This window comes from Arachis ipaensis, chromosome B8, assembly GCF_059453495.1.
Source record: "Arachis ipaensis isolate K30076 ecotype BB chromosome B8, ASM5945349v1, whole genome shotgun sequence".
Classification (NCBI taxonomy): Eukaryota; Viridiplantae; Streptophyta; class Magnoliopsida; order Fabales; family Fabaceae; genus Arachis; species Arachis ipaensis.
In genome coordinates, this window is record NC_142443.1 from 125850479 (window position 1) to 125864084 (window position 13606).

The following is a 13606-nucleotide window of genomic DNA, read 5'->3' on the forward strand; positions in this document are numbered from 1 at the left end:
TTGTTGTGTTGCTTTCAACTCTTCATTCCTCAACGTTGAATGTTGGTTGATCTTTCAACATGCTTGTTCATTCAAGTTGTTTTTTGGTTTGTCTTTCATGTCGTTTGTTGGTTTGTCATTCATCAAAACCTACGAATACAAACTTCGCATACAAGCAACATGATTTACATCTTTTTCCTATTTGTTTTTCGAAAATAATATATAAAAATCCAAAAAAATTAATAAAATCATAAAAATAAAAAATATTTTGTGTTTCCGGTTTGAGTCTTGAGTCAATTTTTAAGTTTGGTGTCAATTGCATACTCATCTTGCATTTTTCGAAAATTGCATTCATGCATTGCATTCATCATGATCTTCAAGTTGTTCTTGATAAACCTTCTTGATTGATCTTCATATTATATTGTTTTGTGTTGTATGGTGTTTTTCATATGCATTCTTGCATTCATATTATCTAAGCATTAAAAATTTCCAAGTTTGGTGTCTTGCATGTTTTTCTTTTCTTAAAAATTTTTCAAAAATAAGTTCTTAGTGTTCATCTTGACATTCAAAGTGTTCTTGATGTTCATCTTGACATTCATAGTGTTCTTGCATGCATCACATGTTTTGATCCAAAATTTTCATGCATTGAGTCTTTTTTATGTTTTTCTCTCTCATCATTAAAAATTCAAAAATCAAAAAAATTTTCTCTCCCTTTTTCTCTCTTAAAATTTCGAAAATTTTGATTGACTTTTTCAAAACTTTTTAAAATTTAGTTGTTTCTTATGAGTCAAATCAAATTTTCAATTTAAAAATCTTATCTTTTTCAAAATCTTTTTCAAAAATCATATCTTTTTCATTTTTTTTAATCATTTTCGAAAATTTTTAAAAATATTTTTCAAAAATCTTTTTCTTAATTTTATCTCATAATTTTTGAAAATATCTTCAACAATTAATGTTTTGATTCAAAAATTTCAAGTTTGTTACTTACTTGTTAAGAAAGATTCAAACTTTAAGTTCTAGAATCATATCTTGTGATTTCTTGTGAATCAAGTCATTAATTGTGATTTTAAAACTCAAATCTTTTTCAAAACTAATTTCAATCATATCTTTTCAAAAATATCTTTTTATCTTATCTTTTTTTTCAAAATCATATCTTTTTAATCATATCTTTTTAAAACATATCTTTTTCAAAAATTTGATTTTAAAATATCTTTTCTAACTTCTTATCTTCTTATCTTTTCAAAATTGATTTTCAAATTTGTTTCAACTAACTAATTAACTTTTTGTTTGTTTCTTATCTCTTTCAAAACTACCTAACTAACTATCCCTCTCTAATTTTCGAAAATACCTCCCTCTTTTTCAAAAATTCATTTTAATTAATTAATTGTTTAAATTTTAATTTTAATTTCAATTCTCCTTTAATTTTTGAAAATCATTAACTATTTTTCAAAATTAATTTTTGAAATTTCCTCTCCCTCATCTCCTTCTATTTATTTATTCATCTACTAACACTTCTCTTCATCTCAAATCATTGCTCTTATCCTCACCCTTGTGTTTGGATTATCCATTCTTCTTCACTCTTATTCCCTTTCTTCTTCTTCTAACAACAAGGGAACCTCTATACTCTGGTAAAAAGGATCCCTATTATTATTTTCTGTCCCCTTCTCTTTCATATGAGCAGGAGCAACGACAAGAACATTCTTGTTGAAGCAGATCCTGAACCTGAAAAGACTCTGAAGAGAAAACTAAGAGAAGCTAAAATACAACAATCCAGAGACAACCTTACAGGAATTTTCGAACAAGAAGAGGAGATGGCAGCTGAAAATAATAATAATGCAAGGAGGATGCTTGGTGACTTTACTGCACCTAATTCCAATTTACATGGAAGAAGCATCTCCATCCCTACCATTGGAGCAAACAATTTTGAGCTGAAACCTCAATTAGTTTCTCTGATGCAACAAAACTGCAAGTTTCATGGACTTCCATCTGAAGATCCCTTTCAGTTCTTAACTGAATTCTTGCAGATCTGTGATACTGTTAAGACTAATGGAGTAGATCCTGAAGTCTACAGGCTCATGCTTTTCCCTTTTGCTGTGAGAGACAGAGCTAGAATATGGTTGGACTCTCAACCTAAGGATAGCCTGAACTCTTGGGATAAGCTGGTCAAGGCTTTCTTAGCCAAGTTCTTTCCTCCTCAAAAGCTGAGTAAGCTTAGAGTGGATGTTCAAACCTTCAAACAGAAAGAAGGTGAATCCCTCTATGAAGCTTGGGAGAGATACAAGGAACTGACCAAAAAGTATCCTTCTGACATACTTTCAGAATGGACCATCCTGGATATATTCTATGATGGTCTGTCTGAATTAGCTAAGATGTCATTGGATACTTCTGCAGATGGTTCCATTCACCTAAAGAAAACGCCTGCAGAAGCTCAAGAACTCATTGACATGGTTGCTAATAACCAGTTTATGTACACTTCTGAGAGGAATCCTGTGAGTAATGGGACGCCTCAGAAGAAGGGAGTTCTTGAAATTAATACTCTGAATGCCATATTGGCTCAGAATAAAATATTAACTCAGCAAGTCAATATGATTTCTCAAAGTCTGAATGGAATGCAGGCTGCATCCAACAGTACTCAAGAGGCATCTTCTGAAGAAGAAGCTTATGATCCTGAGAACCCTGCAATAGCAGAGGTAAATTATATGGGTGAACCCTATGGAAACACTTATAATCCCTCATGGAGAAATCACCCAAATCTCTCATGGAAGGATCAACAAAAGCCTCAACAAGGCTTTAATAATGGTGGAAGAAACAGGTTTAGCAATAGCAAGCCTTTTCCATCATCCACTCAGCAACAGACAGAGAACTCTGAACAAAATATCTCTAATTTAGCAAACTTAGTCTCTGATCTATCTAAGGCCACTGTGAGTTTCATGAATGAAACAAGGTCCTCCATTAAAAATTTGGAAGCACAAGTGGGCCAGCTGAGTAAAAGAATCACGGAAACCCCTCCTAGTACTCTCCCAAGCAATACAGAAGAAAATCCAAAAGGAGAGTGCAAGGCCATTGACATAGTCAACACGGCCGAACCTAGAGAGGAAGGGGAGGACGTGAATCCCAAGGAGGAAGACCTCCTGGGACGTCCAATGATCAATAAGGATTTTCCCTCTGAGGAACCAAAGGAATCTGAGACTCATCTAGAGACTATAGAGATTCCATTGAACCTCCTTATGCCATTCATGAGCTCTGATGAGTATTCCTCTTCTGAAGAGAATGAGGATGTTACTGAAGAGCAAGTTGCCAAGTTCCTTGGTGCAATCATGAAGCTGAATGCCAATCTATTTGGTAAAGAGACTTGGGGAGATGAACCTCCCCTGTTCATCAATGAACTAAATGCATTGGATCAACTGAGATTGCCTCAGAAGAAACAGGATCCTGGAAAGTTCCTAATACCTTGTACCATGGGCACCATGACCTTTGAGAAGGCTCTATGTGACCTTGGGTCAGGAATAAACCTCATGCCACTTTCTGTAATGGAGAAACTGGGAATCTTTGAGGTACAAGCTGCTAAAATCTCATTAGAGATGGCAGACAATTCCAGAAAACAGGCTTATGGACAAGTAGAGGACATATTAGTAAAGGTTGAAGGCCTTTACATCCCTGCTGATTTCATAATCTTAGATACTGGGAAGGATGAGGATGAATCCATCATCCTTGGAAGACCTTTCCTAGCCACAACAAGAGCTGTGATTGATGTTAACATAGGTGAACTAGTCCTTCAATTGAATGAGGACTCCCTTGAGTTTAAAACTCAAGGACATCCTTCTGTAAACATGGAAAAAAGGCACAGTAAGCTTCTCTCAAAACAGAGTCAACTAAAGCCCCCACAGTCAAACTCTAAGTTTAGTGTTGAACTCCCATATCCAAACTCTAAGTTTGGTGTTGGGGAGTCTCAACAATGCTCTGAACATCTGTGAGGCTCCATGAGAGCCCACTGTCAAGCTATTGACATTAAAGAAGCGCTTGTTAGGAGGCAACCCAATTTTTATTTAATTATATTTTTTATTAGTTATATGTCTTCATAGGTTCATGATCATGTGGAGTCACAAAAATAACTGAAAAAATTGAAGAAAAATAAAAAACAGCACACCCTGGAGGAAGAGTTCACCAGCGTTCAAACACCAGTAAGGAGCGTCTGGCTGGCGTTCAGCGCCAGAACAGAGCATGGAGCTGGCGCTGAACGCCAGAAATAAGCATGAAGCTGGCGTTCAACGCCAGAAATAAGCTGCATCTGGGCGTTGAACGCCCAGAACAAGCATCAGTTCGGCGTTTAAACGCCAGAATTGCATGCAAAGGCCTTTTACATGCCTAATTGGTGCAGGGATGTAAATTCTTAACACCTCAAGATCTGTGAACCTCACAGGATCATCTCAGGATCTGTGGATCCCACAGGATCCCCACCTTCCCTCCTCATGATCCTAGTTTCTTCCACATCTTCTTCTTCATCTATTCTTTCTTCTCCTGCTCGAGGGCGAGCAACATTCTAAGTTTGGTGTGGTAAAAGCATTGCTTATTTTGCTTTTCCATAACCATTGATGGCACCTAAGGCCAGAGAAACCTCAAAAAAAAAAAGAGAGAAGAGAAAAGGGAAGACAAAAGCTTCCACCTCTAAGTCATGGGAGATAGAGAGATTCATGTAAAGGATCTATAGCTCAGTGGTAGAACATTTGACTGCAAATCAAGAGATCCCTGAGATACCTCAGGGGATACATTTTCCCCCACACAATTATTGGGAGCAACTAAGGATAGGAGCACCAAAATCACTAGGGATCAAGCAACAGAGACAAGGAAGAGACATAGAAGAGCTCAAGGACATCATTGGTTCCTCAAGGAGAAAACGCCACCATCACTAAGGTGGACTCATTCCTTGTTCTTAAACTTTCTGTTTTTTGTTTTCTTATGTTAAATGTTTATCTATGTTTGTGTCCTTATTACATGATCATTAGTGTCTAAGTGTCTATGCCTTAAAGTAGTGAATATGAATCCATCACCTCTCTTAAATGGAAAAATATTTTAATTACAAAAGAACAAGAAGTACATGAGTTTCGAATTTATCCTTGAACTTAGTTTAATTATTTTGATGTGGAGACAATACTTTTTGTTTTCTGAATGAATGCTTGAACAGTGCATATGTCTTTTGAAGTTGATGTTTTAGAATGTTAAATATGTTGGCTCTTGAAAGAATGATGAACAGGAGACATGTTATTTGATAATCTGAAAAATCATAAAAATGATTCTTGAAGCAAGAAAAAGCAGTGAATACAAAAGCTTGCAGAAAAAAAAATATAGAAAAAAATAGCGAAAAAAAAAAGAAAAAGAAAAAGCAAGCAGAAAAAGCCAAAAGCTCTTAAAACCAAAAGGCAAGAGCAAAAAGCCAATAACCCTTAAAACCAAAAGGCAAGGGTAAATAAAAAGGATCCCAAGGCTTTGAGCATCAGTGGATAGGAGGGCCTAAAGGAATAAAGTCCTGGCCTAAGCGGCTAAACCAAGCTGTCCCTAACCATGTGCTTGTGGCGTGAAGGTGCCAAGTGAAAACTTGAGACTGAGCGGTTAAAGTCAAGGTCCAAAGCAAAAGAAGAGTGTGCTTAAGAACCCTGGACACCTCTAATTGGGGACTTTAGCAAAGCTGAGTCACAATCTGAAAAGGTTCACCCAGTTATGTGTCTGTGGCATTTATGTATCCGGTGGTAATACTAGAAAACAAAGTGCTTAGGGACACGGCTAAGACTCATAAAGTAGCTGTGTTCAAGAATCAACATACTGAACTAGGAGAATCAATAACACTATCTGAACTCTAAGTTCCTATAGATGCCAATCATTCTGAACCTCAATGGATAAAGTGAGATGCCAAAACTATTCAAGAGGCAAAAAGCTACAAGTCCCGCTCATCTGATTGGAGCTATGTTTCATTGATAGTTTGGAATTTATAGTATATTCTCTTCTTTTTATCCTATTTGATTTTTAGTTGCTTGGGGACAAGCAACAATTTAAGTTTGGTGTTGTGATGAGCGGATAATTTATACGCTTTTTGGCATTGTTTTTAGTAGGATCTAGTTACTTTTAGGGATGTTTTTATTAGTTTTTATGTTAAATTCACATTTCTGGACTTTACTATGAGTTTGTGTGTTTTTCTGTGATTTCAGGTATTTTCTGGCTGAAATTGAGGGACTTGAGCAAAAATCAGATTCAGAGGTTGAAGAAGGACTACTGATGCTGTTGGATTCTGACCTCCCTGCACTCAAAGTGGATTTTCTGGCGCTACAGAACTCAAAATGGTGCGCTTCGAATTGCATTGGAAAGTAGACATCCAGGGCTTTCTAGAAATATATAATAGTCCATACTTTGGCCGAGTTTATATGACGCAAAAGGGCGTTGAACGCCAGTTCTACGCTGCAGTCTGGAGTTAAACGCCAGAAACACGTCACAAGCCAGAGTTGAACGCCAGAAACACGTTACAAACTGGCGTTCAACTCCAAGAATGACCTCTCCACGTGTAAACTTCAAGCTCAGCCTAAGCACACACCAAGTGGGCTCTGGAAGTGGATTTATGCATCAATTACTTATTTCTGTAAACCCTAGTAACTAGTTTAGTATAAATAGGACTTTTTACTATTGTATTATCATCTTTTGATCATTTGTAGATCTCTAGACCTCCATGGGAGGCTGGCCACTCGGCCATGCTTACCCTATATTCACTTATGTATTTTTCAACGGTAGAGTTTCTGCACTACATAGATTAAGGTGTGGAGCTCTGCTGTTCTTCATGATTTAATGCAAAGTACTACTGTTTTATATTCAATTCAACTTATTTTGCTTCTAAGATATTCATTCGCACTTCAACATGAATGTGATGAACGTGACAATCATCATCATTCCCTATGAACGCGTGCCTGACAACCACTTCCGTTCTACCTTCGATTGAATGGATATCTCTTGGATATCTAATACAGGGGACCGAGTCCGAGTTATTAAGTGTCTTCGTGGTATAAGTTAGAACCCATGGATGGCCATTCCTGAGATCCGGAAAGTCTAAACCTTGTCTGTGGTATTCCGAGTAGGATCTGGGAAGGGATGGCTGTGACGAACTTCAAACTCGCGAATGCTGGGCGTAGTGACAGACGCATAAGGATAGTAAATCCTATTCCAGTATGATCGAGAACCTCCTGATGATTAGCCATGCAGTGACAGTGCATTGGACCATTTTCACAAGAGAGGATGGGATGTAGCCATTGACAACGGTGATGCCCTTACATAAAGCTTGCCATGGAAAGGAGTAGGACTGATTGGATGAAGACAGCAGGAAAGCAGAAGTTCAGAAGAACGAAGGCATCTCTATACGCTTATCTGAAATTCTCACCAATGAATTACATAAGTATTTCTATCTTTATTTTCTATTTATTTATTATTTATTTTCGAAAACTCCATAATCAATTATTATCCGCCTGACTGAGATTTACAAGATGACCATAGCTTGCTTCATACCAACAATCTTCGTGGGATCGACCCTTACTCACGTAAGGTTTATTACTTGGACGACCCAGTGCACTTGCTGGTTAGTTGTGCGAAGTTGTGAAGTCATGTTTGGACCATGGTATTGTGCACCAGTTGTTGGTGCCATTGCCAGGGAGAGAATGAACAACAAATTTTACAACCTCAGAGTAACAATTTCGCATACCAACGACAAAGCGAGCTTGGACAGAGAGGGCGACAAGTAGAGAAAGGGTCGGTGATGAGTTTAAGCTCTGAAATGGGATGGTGGGTGGTGGCTATTCTTGGAATTTGAAGAGAGGAGAGGATTATGGATGGGACTAGGGTTTTCTTGTGGGTATGAGTGAGAGAGAGAGACAGAAAGGGGTGGGGTGGGATTGGGGCCTTTCTACGTTCGTTTGGCCTTCTTCTTTTTTTTTCACCTTCAAAACGACGTCGTTTAGTAGTTTAATTTTCAAACCAAAAACCGCTAAAAAACCGAACGGTTCTTCCGGTTCATCGGTTAACCACCGGTTTGACCGGTTTTTTCACCGGTTTTTTGCCAGGTGGTTTCTGACCTTACCCGGACCTGCTAGGTGACCAGTTCCCGGTTTTTTCGGTTGAACCGGCCAGTCCGATTCGGTTTTCAGAACCATGATAAAACCACACAATTAAACACAATATAAACCATAAAATAGTAGTTTATCAACCTTCCCACACTTAAACATTGGCATGTCCTCATGCTTAATTGAAGGAGATAAAATAAATAAGTATGAACATGTAGAAACTCATGCAATGCAATGCAATCCTATATATATGAATGCAACTATATGATTCTTGCCCACTTGATCAAAAGTAAATAAGCTCTTCAAAACAATTACAAATCAAATTCCACTAATTCTATCATTATACAGTAAGACAGATAAAAGTGCAAGAAGATAGCTCATGAAAGTAGGGAACATGGAAATTCAAGTATTGAACCCTCACTGATGATGTATGTACGCTCTAATCTCTCTAGTGTATAGGGTAATCACTCTATCCTTCTCTAATCATGTTCTCTAACTTTTGTTCTTCTCCTAACCAATCAACAACAGTTAATATACCAATGCAAACATCATGAGGTCTTTTCAAGGTGGTAATGGGGCCAAGGTAGGGGTACGGATACATATATGGTTAAGTGAGCTCATAAATTGAATCTTTAATTAACCCAAGCTTTAACCCAACCTATATATATTTAGTGTAACCTTAGAATTCATACCTAGCTACCCAAAATTCCCTTTTACATTCCATACTCATGTATGAACTTTTTATTTTAATTTTATCATATGTGCATGGATCTTTGAATTCTTAATTCAGCATTGGGGTAAGTTTGTCCCCTTATTTATTTATTGATTTTTTTTTGGAAATAAAAATAAACATAGCTTATCGATGCACATAGAATTTTAATTCTTATAGTTTCACATGAGTAGGTATTCAAATTCTCATTGCATTATCATGCTGCATTCCCTTAATAACTTTTGTTCCCACAATTTCCCATACTTAACTAGCACACACAATTCTATCTTAAGCTAACCAAAGATTCAATTTGGGATATACAATTGTTTTTCCGCTTAAGGCTAGTAATGTGGTGAAATATAGAACAAACGGGATTTAAAGGCTCAAAGTGGTTAACAAAGGTAATTGAAAAGGGTAGGCTTAATTTGGATAAGTGAGTTTAAACAAAGAATGGCCTCAATCATATGCAAGCATACAAATATAATAAATATTGGACATATATGATGAAACAAAATATAGATTACAATCATAGAGAAGTAAACACACAAGAATAAAATAATTATGGTTAAATAATGTAACCATGCATAAAGGCTCAAATCTTCACAGGTTGTGTGTTCTTTAGCTCAAAAATCATGTTCCAAATACATCTTCAAGCAGATTTATCATAAATTTTTTTTTTTAAAATTAGTGAAATTTTGTTCCAAAGATAGAGTCTTAGAAGAAACTTATTGTCTTTATAATCAAGTAGAGCATGCATGCAACTAACCTATTACTATGCAATTTATCCTATTCTATAAAAGAAAGAAAATCTAACTAAGATATCCTAATTTATTGGTGCTAGGGAAGAGAAATTACCTCCGGAAGTCAGTACTGACCGACCTCCCCACACTTAAGGCTTTGCACCGTCCTCGGTGCCATCTGTCAGGAACACGGGTGGGCTGGTAGCAGTATCGCCACAGTCGGCACCATCATGGCTCCCTGTGCTAGTAAAGGAAGTGGAGTCCGGGGTGTCTGAGTCCTTGAAGTGTCCCTTGAGTAGCTCCTTGAGGTGTTTGAATCGGCGCTCGTTACGGCGCTCTCTTAACTCCGCTTTCTGTTCTTGCCGATCTAATCTTTCGATTATCTGCTAGAGCAGTTCGTCTGTTGTGGTTGTTTGTGGTGTTGAAGAAGGAATATCTTCAACTGGTGCAATAGGAAGGCTTGTAGTGACTGCTGGAAGTCTGAGGTATTTCCCGTTAGGGACATACTGATCGTCCCGTGGAAGCATGGCTTTGGTATCCCCAGCTCTGTAGGAGACTCCGGCTGCTGAGACAAGATTTGAGACCAAGGCGGAAAAAGGTAGGTTGTCCGCAATTTGTACGTGTCCCATGGCATTCCGGATAAGTCTTGGTAGATTCAGAGGCTGGTCTGTAAGGATGCACCATAGTAGAACGGCCATGTTCGCAGTGAAGGAAGACTCGTGAGTGCTCGGAAAGACGTAATGTGACATGATCTGTGCCCATACGCGAGCCTCCAAGGTAAGTGTTGAAGCCGATATTCCCTTAGGGCGGGTACGATGGTATCTGTAGATCCAACGGCTGCCAGGTAGTGCGATAACTCTGAGAACAGCTTCCCAGTCAAATTGGTACATCTGGCGCTTGAGTGCGGCTTCATGAAAGGCGTCCAATCCTTCTAGAATAGGGGGAAGACCCAGAGCTTGTTGAATGGCCTCTTCTGTAATGGGGACTTGCTTCTGACGGACATAGACAGACTGTAGGGTTGGCAGGTAGAAGTTAGAGTAGAACTCGACTACCCAAGAAAGGTTGACCTGCCTTGGCTGTCTCTGTAGGAAGCCCCATTGTCTTCATACAATTTGCGGCTCGACAAAAGTAGCAATATTGGGTGGGAGGATAAGAAGGTATTCGTTGTTATAGCTCCTTTCTGCGAGGATAGGGAACATCTGCTCACAGTAGCGATTGGGAAATCGCGCAGTGTCCTTTGCTGGAAAGGCTTTCTCCTTTTTATCAACCTTGATGATCCTCTTAACTCTTTTTGTTGAGGGCTTGACTGCAGTTGAAGAAGGCTCTGCCACTAATGCTCTTTTAGTACCTCTTCTTGCTGGGGGTTTGGGAGCAGCCTTCTCTTTTCCTTTCTTGGTGGCCATCCTGAAAAAGGGAAGAGAAAGTAAATTAAATTTAAAGAAATATATAGCAAGGAAGAGAACGGAAAAGGTGGGGATGGATGCACATTAGGAGGTAATTGACATTAACACACGCTCATGAGTACATGTGAAAAGTCATCAATGGAAAATAGCTAGTGCATATAATGACAAGTGAATGCAAGGTGTTTATTGGCATGCTGGAAAGGGCATGAGTAGCATAGATCAAGTATCACTCGTAACAAACCATCACGTTTGTATTGACAATTATTTTCAATTAATATAATAGTAAAGGGAGTTTATGAAAAGCAGCATTGAATAGTAGAATAACATAGAGAAGTGCATAATGCCATATGGGCTTTTTCACAAACACATAGCATGCATGGTAGATAAGGTATAGAAAGTATTAAAGTGAACATGCAAGCAATCCTTTAAAAATTAATATATAATTGTTAAACAAGTGCAACAATCCACAAGCATATAATGAGGAATAATGATTCAAATAAAATTCTAACACCATGTAAAAAGGAAAGAAGAAGAAGGAAAATATGGATAATGAAAAGAAAAAGGAAAGAAAAAAATAACATATAAAATAAGAAGAATGATAGAAAAGGAAAGAGGGAAGAAGAAAATAAAACCTTGTTAATAGAGGTGAAAGAGAGAGAGAGAAAGGGGAGATAGAAGGAAGAAGGGAGAAGGAAGAAATAAGGAGGGAAAAGAAAAATTAGGATTTGGAGAAGAAGAAGAAAAGATATTTTGGCAATTAAGTTTGAGCTGTGCGGCGCAGGCGACGCGGCCGCGTGGGGCACGCGTTTGCGCGATTGCGCTTCAAGTAAGGTGACGCGGTTGCATCGGTCACGCGGTCGCGTGACCCATGTTGTGCTTCTGGTGCGAGTGTAGCTTCGCGCCTGCACAACTCTCTGTTCGAATTGATATATTTGCCAAATTTGGGGTGACGCGATCGCATGGGGCATGCGATCGCGTGAGTGGGCTTCAGAAGGGAACGACGCGGACGCATGGGCCATGCGTCCGCGTGGATAGAATTGTGCGTTCAGCACCAATCCAGCACCACTCACGCACAATAATTCGTTGTGCACCCTTGTTACGTCGAAAATCAGAGCACGCGGCCGCGTGGGGCACGCGGTCGCATGGGTCGATTTGTGCCACTGGCATGCCTCCAGCCACGCTCCAGCGTGACTCTCTGTTCGTTTTTATTTTCTCCCCTCTCCTTGCAACGCGGACGCGTCGCTGATTCGGTCGTGTCGCGTGGCGTTTTTTTTAAATAATAAGAATATGCAAATGCAGATGCACGAAATGTACTGATAAGGAGAAGAGTTATTGAATATGAAAAACTAAAAATAAAGAAAAGAACGATCATACCATGGTGGGTTGTCTCCCACCTAGCACTTTGCTTTAACGTCCGTAAGTTGGACGCTTCACTAGCTCAATCTTCTGCTATGTGGGGATCTTCCAAGAGGAAGATCTCAAGCTCCTTGTTTTTCTGCGTCTTCTCGCCATGGTATAGCTTCAGGCGTTGTCCATTAACTTTGATAAGTTCAGAACTTGAAGGATGACTTAGGTGATAAACTCCGTACGGTTCAGCCTTCTCTACTCTGTATGGACCTTCCCATCTTGATCTCAACTTGCCTGGCATGAGCCTCAGTCGAGATTTGTAAAGGAGGACTAAATCCCCAGGTTGGAACTCATTTTTCTTGATGTGCTGATCATGTACAACCTTCATCTTCTCCTTGTATATTCTTGAGTTCTCATAAGCTTCTAGGCGACGGCTCTCCAGTTCTTGCAGTTGCAACTTCCTTTCAGCTCCGGCTTTCTCAATTTCCATATTGCACTCCTTGACTGCCCAAAAGGCTCTGTGCTCTACTTCAACTGGGAGATGACAAGCTTTTCCATAAACTAAACGGAAAGGACTCATCCCAATGAGTGTTTTGTATGCTGTTCTATATGCCCAGAGTGCATCTTGTAGCCTGGTGCTCCAGTCTTTTCTATGAGGTTTGACTATCTTTTGCAAGATACGCTTTATCTCTCTGTTTGACACCTCGGCTTGCCCATTGGTCTGAGGATGGTATGCTGTCGCAACCTTATGAATTATCCCATGCTTCTTCATTAATCCTGTTAGTCTCCTGTTACAAAAATGGGTGCCTTGATCCCTCACGATTGCCCGTGGTGATCCAAAGCGACAAATAATATGGTTTCTCACAAAGGAAACAACAGTGTTAGCATCATTAGTGCGGGTAGGAATTGCTTCCACCCATTTGGAAACGTAATCCACAGTTAACAATATATAAAAATAACCATTAGAATTTGGAAATGGACCCATGAAGTCAATGCCCCAAACATCAAAAATTTCATAGAAAAGCATAATTTGTTGAGGCATCTCATCCCTCCTGGATATATTACTAAATTTTTGGCATGGGAGACAAGATTTACAAAATTCAGTAGCGTCTCTAAAAAGAGTAGGCCACCAGAATCCACAGTCTAAGATCTTTCTAGCTGTTCGTTGAGGGCCAAAATGCCCTCCACTCTCAGATGAGTGACAGGCCTCTAAAATGGACTGGAATTCTGATTGAGACACACAACGTCTAATTACCTGATCAGCGCCACATCTCCATAAATATGGGTCATCCCATATATAATATTTAGACTCGCTTTTCAGCTTGTCTCTTTGATGCA

At 39.0% G+C, this 13606-nt stretch overlaps 1 non-coding gene across 1 annotated transcript; it reads right to left on the reverse strand.

Annotated features, from left to right (window-relative positions):
* Positions 1-2186: 2186 nt before the first annotated feature.
* LOC148549769 (small nucleolar RNA R71) lies at positions 2187-2290 on the reverse strand. The gene has a single exon (XR_015897034.1). It is a non-coding gene; the product is annotated as a small nucleolar RNA R71 (small nucleolar RNA).
* Between the last annotated feature and the right edge of the window lie 11316 nt (positions 2291-13606).